Below are 13,395 nucleotides of genomic sequence, written 5' to 3' on the forward strand. Positions count from 1 at the left end.
AATCCCTTGAAGTGACATTAGCTCTTCAATGACAATTCAGAAATATCATGAAATATTTTACAATGTGTTAATGAAAATTCCAAGGCACATTGTTAATGGATGACTGTGTGATCTGAAAGCTAGTCTCTGGTTTTTAAAATTCAGGCCAAGATTGTGTATCCCGCTCAGTTTCACCTGCAGACACCCCATCTTCAGTGACTGGAGCTTTATTCTCTCTTTCCTTGACTTTTCCATCCCTTCTGGTTGCTCCAGAAATGCTGCTGCCTAAGTAAGTTCCAGGAGGAGAGCTTCCTGAAAAGATATTCCTTCTGTCAATGGTCCTGTGGTTGAGAGCAGCCCTTTCTGCAAATATTGCAGGTGTTGTGTGTATTGTTTGTATTCAAACTGGGTACAGGATATTCTCTTTGCTAATAACCTCATCTCAGGGAAATGAATGCCAAAGAATGTTCAAATTACCATACAATTGCACTCATTTCACATGCTAGCAAGATTATGCCCAAAATCCTTGAAGCTATGCTTCAGCAGTACATGAATGAAGAACTTCAGATGTACAAGCTGAGTTTAAAAAAGGCAGAGGAACCAGAGATCAAATTACCAACAGCCACTGGATCACAGAAAAAAGCAAGGGAATTAAAAAAAGGCTACTTCTGCTTCATTGACTACGCTAAATCCTTTGACAGTGTGGATCACGAAAAACTGTGGAAAATTCTTAAAGAGATGGGAATACCCAAGAAACCTGTATGCAGGACAAGAAGCAACAGTTAGTACTGCACATGGAACAATGGACTGCTTCAAATTTGGCAAAGGAGTACTTCAAGGCTATATAATGTCAGCCTGCTTATTTAACTTATATGCAGAGTACAGCATGCCAAATGCTGGGCTGGATGATTCACAAGCTGGAATCAAGATTGCCAGGAGAAATATCGACAACCTCATATATGCAGATGATACCAGTCTAATGGCAGAAAGCAAAGAGAAACTAAAGAGCCTTTTGATGAGGGTGAAAGAGGAGAGTGAAAAAACTGGAGTAAAACTCAACATTCAAAAAACTGAGATTATGACATCTGGTCCCATCACTTGATGGCAAATAGATGGGGAAAAAGTGGAAACAATGACAGATTTTACTTTCTTGGCCTCCAAAGTCACTGCAGATGGTGACTGCATTCATAAAATTAAAAGACTCTTGATCTTTGGAAGAAAAGATATGACAAACCTAGACAGTGTATTAAAAAGCAGAGACATTACTTTGCCAACAAAGGTCCCTATAGTCAGAGCTATGGTTTACCCAGTAATCATGTATGGATGTGAAAGTTGGACCATAAAGAAGGCTGAGCGCTGAAGAATTGATGCTTTTGAACGGTGGTTTTGGAGAAGATTCTTCAGAGTCTCTTGGACTGCAAGGTGGTCAAAGCAGTCAATCCTAAAGGATATCAACCCTGAACCTTCCTTGGAAAGACTGATGCTGAAACTATAAGTTCCAATATTTTGGCCACCTGATGTGAAGAACCGATTCACTGGAGAAGACCCTGATGCTGGTAAAGATTGAGGGCAAGAGGATAAGGAGATGACAGAGGATAAGATGGTTGGATGGCATCACTGACTCAATGGACAGGAGTTTGAGCAAATTCTGGGAGCTAGTGAAGGACAGGGAAGCCTGACGTGCTGCAGTTCCTGGGGTTGTAAAGAGTCAGACATGACCTAGGGACTGAACAACAGCAAAAGCAGGGGAAATTAATTCATCAGTCAGTCATCCTTCAGATACATGGGGGAAGTATTTATGTTCTCTTAGTAGGCTATCTTGCAGAGGAGTGGGCTTTTCACCTGCTCAGGAGACTAGGAGAAATTACCACCCACTCAGCGAGCAGGAGCATCTCCACCCTCCTCTGCTCATGAGCGGGATGCGGAACCACTCTGGTCCCTGCTCTGTGTCCCTGCTACAGTCGTGCCCATTGCACAGAGTCCCCTCATCTTCTCAGGCTGAACTCCTGTCTGCAACTTCCAGGAGCAGACTTTCTGGAAGGACAGTGGTGGGCACAGCAGGTGGGCAGAGATGGATGTTTTACTGCTGGGCAGTCTGTGAGGTGTGGCCAGGACACTGAATCCTTGTCATTTCATAATTTACAGGCCTGTGTGTATTGTGTCTGGTGCTCAGTTGCTAAGTGGCATCTGACTCTCTACCATCCTGTGGACTGTAGCTGCCAGGCTCCCCTGTCCATGGAATTTTCCAGGCAAGAGTACTGGAGTGGGTTGCTATTTTCTCCTCCAGGGGATCTTCCTGACCCAGGGATGGAACTCTCATCTCCTCAATTGGCAGGCAGATTCTTTACTGCTGAGCTACTGGGGAAACCCAATTTATAGACACAACTACTTAAATGCAGAGTTTAATAGTTATAGTAGTTTTATGGTCTTGGCAGATGCACTCACCATCGTCACTTAGGGTGGGTCTGGACACCCACCTGAAGGTGAGCACTGCCTTCCTCCCTGACATCCTAGAGTCCTGCTCACTGGGGGCTGGCCCCCTGTGCCCTGGGGGCTCAACATCTTAATAAAGAGGCCATAGAAATGGAGAGGGAGATGAACAAAAATAAATCTTAATGGTGGGGAAAAATGTATTCTAGCAAGTTTAATTTCCCTGGTGGTAACTGCATCAGCTCTCTATTCCAGTCTGATCCCTCATTTCATGTACTGGGGTCAAGGCTAGTGGGAGTACCGACAGGGCATAGGATTTTTTTTTTTTTTTTTTGCTTACCTGCTTCTCAATCAACTGAAAGCAATTTGAGATAGGAATTGTATCTGATTTTGGTTTCCACATTGCAGACAACCCTGTAAATTTCCAAAATGAATGCTGGAAGCTAGGGATTCCTGAAAATGCTCAAGAGTTTAAGACAATCTAGGTGATCTGCTGAGCCAGAGTCCTGCCAGCATGATAACTTCAACTCAAGATTCTCATTTTGGGTGGAGGGTTGGTTCAGTGAGTAGGACTCTGTACTCACATTGCTGGAAGCCCAGGTTCGATCCCTGGTCAGGGAACTGGATCCCACAAGCCTAAACTAAGACCTGGCACAGACAAAAAACAAACAAAAAGAACAACTCGGCAAACAGCTGTACATTAAAAATGATCCCAGTTTTGGTAAGAACTAACAAAATTCATTTTAACTGGTGAGAAAATCTCTGGAGAGATTTGAATAAGCCTGTTCTCGAGTTCCGGAAAAGACAGTGGCTCCCCACTCCAGTGTTCTTGCCTGGAAAATCCCATGGACAGAGGAGACTGGTGGGCTGCAGTCCATGGGGTTGCTAAGAGTCGGACACGATTGAGTGACTTCACTTTCACTTTTCACTTTCATGCATCGGAGAAGGAAATGGCAATCCACTCCAGTGTTCTTGCCTGGAGAATCCCAGGGACGGGGAGCCTGGTGGGTTGCGGTCTATGGGGTCACACAGAGTCGGACACAACTGAGGCGACTTAGCAGCAGCAGCAGTTCTTGAGTTCAACTGACTTAGTCAGAACCATTGTTACTGGATTGACAGCACTGCCCTGAGAGCCCGTGTAAGGCGACCTCACAGCTGTCTGCAGCCACAATGTTTCCATGCCTTAACATGGTTTATGTCAGCAAAGAACAATGTTTTGACTTCTTACCATAATAGTCAGACTTGGCATAAAATAAACCCTATCCTAGAGGAAAGAACAAGCTATGAAATGATCCCATTAAATCTTCTGCTGAGTTCACTTCACTAGCATAAATAATTGCACAGGGAACTAGACAAACAGGCTGACAGACAGTGAGCAAACAGTTCTTTCCATTGAGATTCCTGAATCCCTAATAAATAAACAGAAGACAGATAAATACCACACACATGCCTCTGGAATGAAGAGTGCCTGGCTAATATATTAAGCATCTAAACTTGACATTCTAAAAAAAAATACTTAGTTGAATTAAAACAACTATGTGACAAGAGGTAAATGATAGTGTGTTGGTCCTTTAATGGACTGGAACCTGGTGGTCCGGAGTCGATGATAAGAAAGTAAGAGAGAGAAAGAGGCTGATATCCCTGGTTTATGCGGAAAGCCAATAAAGTTCTGTTCCTAGAGCCTGTGCTGCTGCACATTGGCATCAGGCGCCTCTCGAGTGGGTGAAGAACCAGTGCGCCTACCTGAGAAGGTCTTAGAAGCCTGGGCAAAAGAGTAAGCTCAGCGGGCCTCCGCACTCCAAGGAATTAGCCTGAAAGAGAGAGAGAAGGAAAGAAAGAAAGAAAGACACGGGGACCCAAGCTCTGATGGAGCAAAGGTGTTTTAATCAACATGGTGTGGGCATATATACTGTCTTACAAGATAGTTATTCTCAGCAAAGATAAAGATTAAAATTCCAGACTTACAAAACATAAGGCGATCCCTATTAAAGAGAGAGTTGTAAACAATCACGTTTTACCATATGGTTCATAAGAAGGAAGAGGGTACTTATCACCATCTTGAGAAATTAATGAAGGAAATGCCTGGATTCCTCAGCCCCAGGAAAGGTGTGCCTCTCCTCTTAATTCCTGAATATTCAGGAATTAATAAAGACCAGAGGATTCCTGACAGATCCAAAACAGCACATAGGAAGCCTCCTGTTAAATGCTTCCTGACAATAGTGATTGTATTTCAAGAACCAAGGTACCTAGTTAAGGTCACCTGTCCTTCATGAGACTAAAGGTGTAAGGTTGCTGTCATCCAGGACGGTCCAAATCCACCCCCACTCTACCCCCCAACCCTCCCTTGCCCTTATCTCTCTCTCTCTCTCTCTCTTTTTTGTTAACATTCCTCCTCTCTGGTACAGAGGTCCACAAGTTTTAGGTATCTCAGGATCTCTGTTCTCCTATTCTGTCTCAATCCCACAGTGAGACAGCTGCACTACTTTTGGTAAATCCCTCATGCACTGGTGCCTAGAAACTGCCTCCATGAAGAAAGCTGGGCAATGTTAGCTCATCTCACCTGTTTTCCTTATCTCTGTGCTACCTGATGTTCAAAGTCCAAAAATAGTTTTCTAGTTGGAAGATCAACTCTACCGTTATCAGTGAAAAAGAAGTCACATATTTTACTTTTATTATGTTTTACAAATCTGTCATTCCATGCTAAATCAAGATAATAACCTTATCATTTAACTACACATTATTTGACACCTGCCTTAGATAAAATTTTCTCCACGGCATGTTGACAGAGTCAACATGAATATAACTACTTCAGAGAAATGACTTGGGGAGAGGAGGAAGCACTTTCCATACAGAAGGACCCTTCTCTGACCCATGGAAATCGGAGACATATGAGAGGAAGAAACCTCTGACTATTCCATCTAGAAATTGTAACTGGGCTTTCTTGCGAAGCTAGAGATAGCTGTGCCATGAAAAAAAAATATGGAAGTAATAATAGAATATTTCCCTAAGCACGCTTATGCTTAGGACTCTCTTCTTAGGGTCCTGTCCCATTCTCCTGTATGTAATCCCACAAGCTGTCATCAGGAGGAATAGGTCAGACTCCACTGTGGTGCAATTCTCACGATCACCACCGGAGGGGGGAGCTTCCTTCAGATGCGGTTCCTCGTTGTGTTCAGGAGCCGGTTTCACTTGCCTACTTTGTAGCCACAATCAGAATATTGCCACTGTGCAGAAAGGGGCTCTCAGTTTCTGAGTGAGGAGCTTCTGTAACATCCAGATGGAGACTAGATTCGTTAGACTGGTGTATTCCAGGGAACGAGGACCGTTTTCTTTTGCGAACATGCATTCTGTCACTCAGTTCTTCTGATCATCTTAGTATTCAGTAAGTAATATTTTATCCTAAATGTTAATGATTTTTCACTTTCTATATAGTGAAGTAGTAAAGTAGTAGTAGTGAAAGTCACTCAGTCGTGTCCGACTCTTGTGACCCCATGGACTGTAGCCCACCAGGCTCCCCCGTCCCTGGGATTCTCCAGGCAAGAACACTGGAGTGGGTTGCCATTTCCTTCTCCAATGTGTGAAAGTGAAAAGTGAAAGTGAAGTCGCTCAGTCGTGTCCGACTCTTAGAGACCCCATGGACCACAGCCTACCAGGCTCGTCCATCCATGGGATTTTCCAGGCAAGAGTACTGGAGAAGGGTGCCATTGCCTTCTCTAATAACTGTAGGTAAGTTTTATTTCTTCTCTGGCCGAAAACTCTCCTCCTGTACTTTTCTATCATAACAATGTGATTTTCTTGTAGGAGGGACCAATGTGACTCAGTGAACCAGACAGAAGGCCCAGTGACTGTCTCAGAGGGGGCTCTCATGACCCTGAACTGCACTTACTGGACCACATATTCGAATCACTATCTTTTCTGGTATGTCCAGCATCTCAACAAAGCTCCTCAAATCCTTCTGAGGGGCTTCACAGCAGACAAGAAGGTAGAGCATGAAGGTTTTCAGGCCACTCTTGTTAAGAAGGACAGCTCCTTCCACCTGCAGAAACGGGCAGTGCAAACATCAGACTCGGCTGTGTACTACTGTGCTCTGAGGGACACAGTGATGGAGGGCTGCAGGGGGAGCTGAGCACAAACCGAGATGCAGATGGGGCTCCGGCTGTGGGCAGACCCGGAAGGGGGTGATGTTTCTCTCTCCAGTGTGCTATGTTAGAGGTCTTGTCAAAGCTCTTCCAGGTCTGCTCCTCAAAGCCAATTGGACCTAGGAATTCTTGGGTTGCCCTACAGAGGAATCTGGGACAGGACAGTTCAAAAAGGAACCTAAGAGCTTTTCTCCAGAAATGCCTGTTTTCAGCCCATCCACATGCCCCCAGATGGCATAGAATCCCTTAAAGTGACATTAACACTTCAACGACAATTCAGATTATATATGCTGAAATATTTCACAATGTGTTAATGAAAATTCCAGGGCACATTGTTGATGGATGACTGTGAGATGGAAGCTAGTCTCTGGTTTTGAAAATTCAGGCCAAGATTGTGTATCCTGCTGAGTTTCATCTGCAGACACTCCATCTTCAGTGACTGGAACTTTATTCTCTCTTTCCTTGACTTTTCCATCCCTTCTAGTTGCTCCAGAAATGCTGCTACCTAAGTAAGTTCCAGGAGAGTTTCTGACAAGATATTCCTTCTGTCAAGGGCCCTGTGGATCAGAGCAGCCCACTCTGTAAATATTGCAGGTGTTGTGTGTATTGTTTGTATTCAAACTGGGTACAGGATATTCTCTTTGCTAATAACCTCATCTCAGGGAAATGAATGCCAAAGAATGTTCAAGTTACCATACAATTGCACTCATTTCACATGCTGCAAGATTATGTTAAAATTCTTCAAGCTATGCTTCAGCAGTACATGAACCAAGAATTTCAGATGTAGAAGCTGGGTTAAAAAAGGCAGAGGAACCAGAGCAGATCCAGTATCTGCTGGATCACAGAAAAAGCAAGGGAATTAAAAAAAAAATCTACTTCTGCTTCATTAACTACACTAAGGCCTTTGACTGTGTGAATCACAACAAACTGTGGAAAATTCTTAAAGAGATGGGGATACCCAAGAAACCTGTATGCAGGACAAGAAGCAACAGTTAGTACTGCACATGGAACAATGGACTGTTCAAAATTGGGAAAGGAGTACATCAAGGCTATATATTGTTACCCTGCTTATTTAACGTATATACAGAGTACATCAGGTGAAATGCAAGGCTGGATGACTCAAAAGCTGGAATCAAGATTTCCAGGAGAAATATCAACAACCTCAGATATGCAGATGACACCACTCTAATAGCAGAAAGTGAAAACAAACTAAAGAATGTCTTGATGCAGGTGAAAGAGGGGAGTGAAAAAGCTGGATTAAAACTCAACATTTAAAAAAACTAAGATTATGGCATCCAGTCCCATCATTTTATGGCAAATAGATGGGGAAAATGTGGAAACAGTGACAGATTTAATTTTCTTGGGCTTCAAAATCACTGCAAATGGCGACTGCAGCCATGAAATTAAAAGATGCTTGTTCCTTGGAAGAGAAGCTATAACCAACCTAGACAGCATGTTAAAAAGTAGAGACATTACTTTACTGGCAAAGGTCCATATAGTCAGAGCTATGGTTTTCCCAGTAATCATGAATGGATGTGAGAGTTGGACCCTAAAGAAGGCTGAGTGCCAAAGAATTGATGCTTTCTAGATGTGGTGTTGGAGAAGACTCTTGAGAGTCCCTTGAACTGCAAGGAGATCAAACCAGTCCATCCTAAAGGATATCAACCCTGAATATTCATTGGAAGGACTGATGCTGAAGCTGAAGTTCCAATATTTTGGCCACCTGATGTGAAGAATCGATTCACTGGAGAAGTCCCTGATGCTGGGAAAGATTGAGGGCAAGAGGATAAGGAGGTGACAGAGGAAAAGATGGGTGGATGGCATCACTGACTCAATAGACATGAGTTTAGCAAACTCTGGGAGATAGTAAAGGACAGGGAAGGACACACAACACCTGCAATATTTACAGAGTGAGCTGCTCTGATCCACAGGGCCCTTCAGAAGGAATAGCTCTCTCTGGGAACTTACTTAGGTAGCAGCATTTCTGGAGCAACCAGAAGGGATGGAAAAGTCAAGGAACGAGAGAATAAAGCTCCTGGCGTGCTGCAGTTCATGGGGTCGTAAAGAGTCAGACATGACCTAGGGACTGAATGGCAACAAAAACAGGGAAAATTAATTCATCAATCAGTCATATTTCAGACACGTGGAAAGAGTGTTTATGCACTCTTGCAATGAGCTATCTTGGCAGCAGAGTGAGCTTTTTCACCTGCTCAAGAAACTGGGAGCAAGTATCACCCACTCCCAGAGCAGGAACATCTCCACACTCCTCTGCTCATGAGCGGGATGCAGAGCCACTGTGGTCCCTGCTCTGTGTCTCTGATACAATCATGCCGTCTGCAACTTCGAGGACCAGACTTTCTGGAAGGACAGTGGTGGGCACAGCAGGTGGGAAGAGATGGATGTTTTCCTGCTGGGCAGTCTGTGAGATGTGGCCAGGATACTGAATCATTGTCATTTCATAATTTATAGGCATGTATGAGTTGCTAAGTGACATCTGACTCTTTGGGACCTTGTGGACTGTAGCCCACCAGGCTCCTCTGTCCATGGAATTTTCCAGGCAAGAATAATGGAGTGGGTTGCTATTCTCTTCTCCAGGGGATATTTCTGACCCAAGGATCGAACCTGCATCTCCTTAATTGGCAGGCAGATTCTGTATCACTTAGCACCTGGAAGCTCAATTTATAGACACAACTACTTAAATGCAGAGTGTAATAGTTACAGTAGTTTTATGGTCTTGGCAGATGTACTCACCATCGTCACATAGGGTGGGTCTGGACACCCACCTGAAGGTAAGCACTGCCTTCCTCCCTGACATCCTAGAGTCCCGCACACTGGGTGCTTGCTGGGACCACCCGGCAAAGAGAACAAGTCCAGGTCGCAACAGCACGGAAGCCTGAGAAAAAGGAACTGAAAGTAAAGAATGGGGTCGAGAGGGCTGAATGCTCATGAGGCAAGTCAGCGATTTTATTGAGTAAAACAGCTACCTTTATACTAGTACAAGCATAAAACATAGTTCATAAAAATGCCATCTGGTGTTTGTCACATCAATACAATTCTTTGTCTTAAGTGATTACAGAAGCTTACATCTTGTTTTTGGCATTCCAAGATAAACTACTAAGTGAAGGTCACTACTATGTTTTTCTCAAGGAAGAACAAAGGAGACCCGGCAAATGTTTTACTACTTTATCGTGGGGTGGCGGGACAGGGAATGGCCTCTTTCAAGGCTTTCCCAGGACCTTTTTGGGCTTTGAGCAGGTCGGCTCCCCGCAGGGGCTGGCCCCCTGTGCCCTGGGGGTTCAACATCTCAATAAAGAGGCCTAGAAATGGAGAGGGAGATGAAAGAACAAAAATAAATCTTAATGGTGGGAAAATAAAGGTATTCTAGCAGGTTTTATTTCCCTGGTAGTAACTGCTTCAGTTCTCTGCTTTCGGTCTGATGCCTCATTTCAAGTACTGGGGTCCACGTAGTGGGAGTACAGTACAGACAGGGCATAGGATTTTTTTTTTTTTTTAACTCACCTGCTCCTCAATCACCTGAAAACAATTTGACGTAGGAAATGTGTCTCATTTTTGTTTCCACGTTATAGACAACCCTGTAAATGTTCAGAATGAATGCTGGAGGGATTCCTGAAAATGCACAAGAGTTTAAGACAATCTAGGTGATCTGCTGAGCCAGAGAGTCCTACCACACGATAACTTCAACTCAAGATTCTAATTTTAGGGAAAGCGTTGGTTCAGTGGCTGGGACTCTGCACTCACATTGCTGGAGGCCCAGGTTCGATCCCTGGTCAGGGAACTAGATCCCACAAGCCTAAACTAAGACCTGTGCAGACAGAAGAACAAAACAAGCAAAAAGAACAGCTCAGCATCAGACGTGCATTAAAAATGATCCCAGTTTTGGGAAGAACTAACAAAGTTCATTTTAACTGGGGAGAAAATCTCAGTAGTGAAAAAGGCACATTTGAAGAAGACTGTTCTTGAGTTCAGCTGACTTAGTCACAGCCGTTGTTACTGGACTGACAACATTGAGAGCCCGTGTAAGGCACCCTCACAGCTGTCTGCAGTCACGATGTCCCCAAGCCTTAAAATGGTTTATGTCACCAAAGAACAATGTTTTGACTTCTTACCATATTATAGCTAGACTTTGCATAAAGTAAACCCAATCCTAGAGAAAAGAACAAGCTATGAAATGACCGCATTAAATCTTCTGCTGGGTTCACTTCACTAGCACAAATAATTGCACAGGGAACTAGACAAACAGGCTGACAGACACTGAGCAAACAGTTCTTTCCATTGAGATTCCTGAATCCCTAATAAACAAACAGAAGACAGATAAATACCACACACATGCCTCTGGAATGAAGAGTGCCTGGCTAATATATTAAGGATCTAAACTTGACATTCTAAAAAAAATACTTAGTTGAATTAAAGCAAGAATGTGACAAGAGGTAAAAAGATGTTTCAAGAACCAGGTTACCTAAGTAAGGTTACCTGTGCCTCATGAGGCTAAAGGTGTAAGTTTGATGTCATCCAGGATGGTCCAACTCCTCCTGACTCTCCCCCCCAACCCCTGGCTTGCACTTATTTCTCTCGCTTTCTCTCTTTTTTGTCAACATTCCTCCCCTCTGGTACAGAGGTCCACAAGTTTTAGGTATCTCAGGATCTCCATTCTCCTATTCTGTCTCAATCCCACAGTGAGACAGCTGCACTATTTTGGGCTTTTGGTAAATCCCTCATGCACTGGTGCCTAGAAACTGCCTCCATGAAGTAAGCTGGGCAATGTTAGTGCTCATCTCATCTCTTTTCCTTATCTCTGTGCTACCTAATGTTCAAGGTCCAAAAATAGTTTTCTAGTTGAAAGATCAACTCTACCGTTATCAGTGAAAAAGAAGTCATGTATTTTATTTTTATTGTGTTTTACAAATCTGTCATTCCATGCTAAATCAAGATAATAACCTTATCATTTAACTACACATTATTTGACACCTGCCTTAAAAAAAAAATTTCTCCACGGCATGTTGACAGAGTCAACATGAATATAACTACTTCAGAGAAATGACTTGGGGAGAGGAGGAAGCACTTTCCATACAGAGGGATCCTTCTCTGACCCATGGGAATCAGGAGACAGACGCGAGGAAGAAACCTCTGACTATTCCATCTAGAAACAGTAAGTGGGGTTTCTTGTGAAGCTAGAGATACCTGTGCCATGCAAAAAATTATGGAAGTAATAATAGAATATTTCCCTAAGCACGCTTATGCTTAGGACTCTCTTCTTAGGGTCCTATGCAATTATCCTGTGTGTAATCCCACAAGCTGTTATCAGGAGGAATAGGTCAGACTCGACTGTGGTGCAATTCTCACGATCACCACCGGAGGGGGGGGCTTCCTTCAGATGCGGTTCCTCCTTGTGTTCAGGAGCTGGTTTCACTTGCCAACTTTACAGCCACAAGACAAAATATTGCTGCTGTGCAGAAAGGGGCTCTCAGTTTCTGAGTGAGGAGCTTCTGGAACATCCGGATGGAGACTAGGTTCGTTAGACTGGTGTATTCCAGGGAACAAGGACCGTTTTCTTTTGCGAACATGCATTCTGTCACTCACTCAGTTCTTCTGATCATCTTAATATTCAGTAAGTAACATTTTATTCTAAAACTTAATGATTTTTCACTTTCCTATAACTGTAGGTAAGTTTTGTTTTTCTTCTCTGACTGAAAACTCCTCTCCTGTACATTTCTATCATAACAAAGTGATTCTCTTGTAGGAGGGACCAATGGTGACTCAGTGACCCAGACAGAAGGCCCAGTGACTGTCTCAGAGGGGGCTCTCATGACCCTGAACTGCACTTACCAGACTGTTGATTTGGCTCCCTATCTTTTCTGGTATGTCCAGCATCTCAACAAAGCTCCTCAACTCCTCCTGAAGGGCTTCACAGCAGACAAGAAGGTAGAGCATGAAGGTTTTCAGGCCACTCTTGTTAAGGGGGACAGCTCCTTCCACCTGCAGAAACAGGCAGTGCAAGCATCAGACTCGGCTGTGTACTACTGTGCTCTGAGGGACACAGTGATGGAGGGCTGCAGGGGGAGCTGAGCGCAAACCGAGATGCAGATGGGGCTCCGGCTGTGGGCAGACCCGGAAGGGGGTGCTGTTTCTCTCTTCAGTGTGCTATGCTAGAGGTCTTGTCAAAGCTCTTCCAGGTCTGCTCCTCAAAGCCAATTGGACCTAGGAATTCTTGGTTTGCCCTACAGAGAGGAATCTTGTGCAGGAAAGTTCAAAAAGGAACCTAAGCGCTTTTCTCCAGAAATGCCTGTTTTCAGCCCATCCACATGCCCCCAGATGGCATAGAATCCCTTAAAGTGACATTAACTCTTCGATAACAATTCAGAAATATGCTGAAATATTTTACAATATGTTAATGAAAATTCCAAGGCACATTGTTAATGGATGACTGTGCAACCTGGAAGCTAGTCTCTGGTTTTTAAAATTCAGGCCAAGATTGTGTATCCTGCTGAGCTTCACCTGCAGACACTCCATCTTCAGTGACTGGAACTTTATTCTCTCTTTCCTTAATTTTCCATCCCTTCTGGTTGCTCCAGAAATGCTGTTGCCGAAGTAAATTCCAGGAGGAGAACTTCCTGAAAAGATATTCCTTCTGTCAAGGGCCCTGTGGATCAGAGCAGCCCACTCTGTAAATATTGCAGGTGTTGTGTGTATTGTTTGTATTCAAACCGGGTACAGGATATTCTCTTTGCTAATAACCTCATCTCAGGGAAATGAATGCCAAAGAATGTTCAAATTACCATACAGTTGCACTCATTTCACATATTAGCAAGATTATGCTCAAAATCCTTCA

General features: G+C 43.7%; 1 pseudogene; it reads left to right on the forward strand.

Annotated features, from left to right (window-relative positions):
* Window positions 1–11,999: 11,999 nt before the first annotated feature.
* LOC122704604 lies at window positions 12,000–12,853 on the forward strand (annotated as a pseudogene).
* The last annotated feature ends 542 nt before the right edge of the window (window positions 12,854–13,395 follow it).

The sequence above is a fragment of the Cervus elaphus genome, chromosome 12, assembly GCF_910594005.1.
Source record: "Cervus elaphus chromosome 12, mCerEla1.1, whole genome shotgun sequence".
Taxonomy (NCBI): domain Eukaryota; kingdom Metazoa; phylum Chordata; class Mammalia; order Artiodactyla; family Cervidae; genus Cervus; species Cervus elaphus.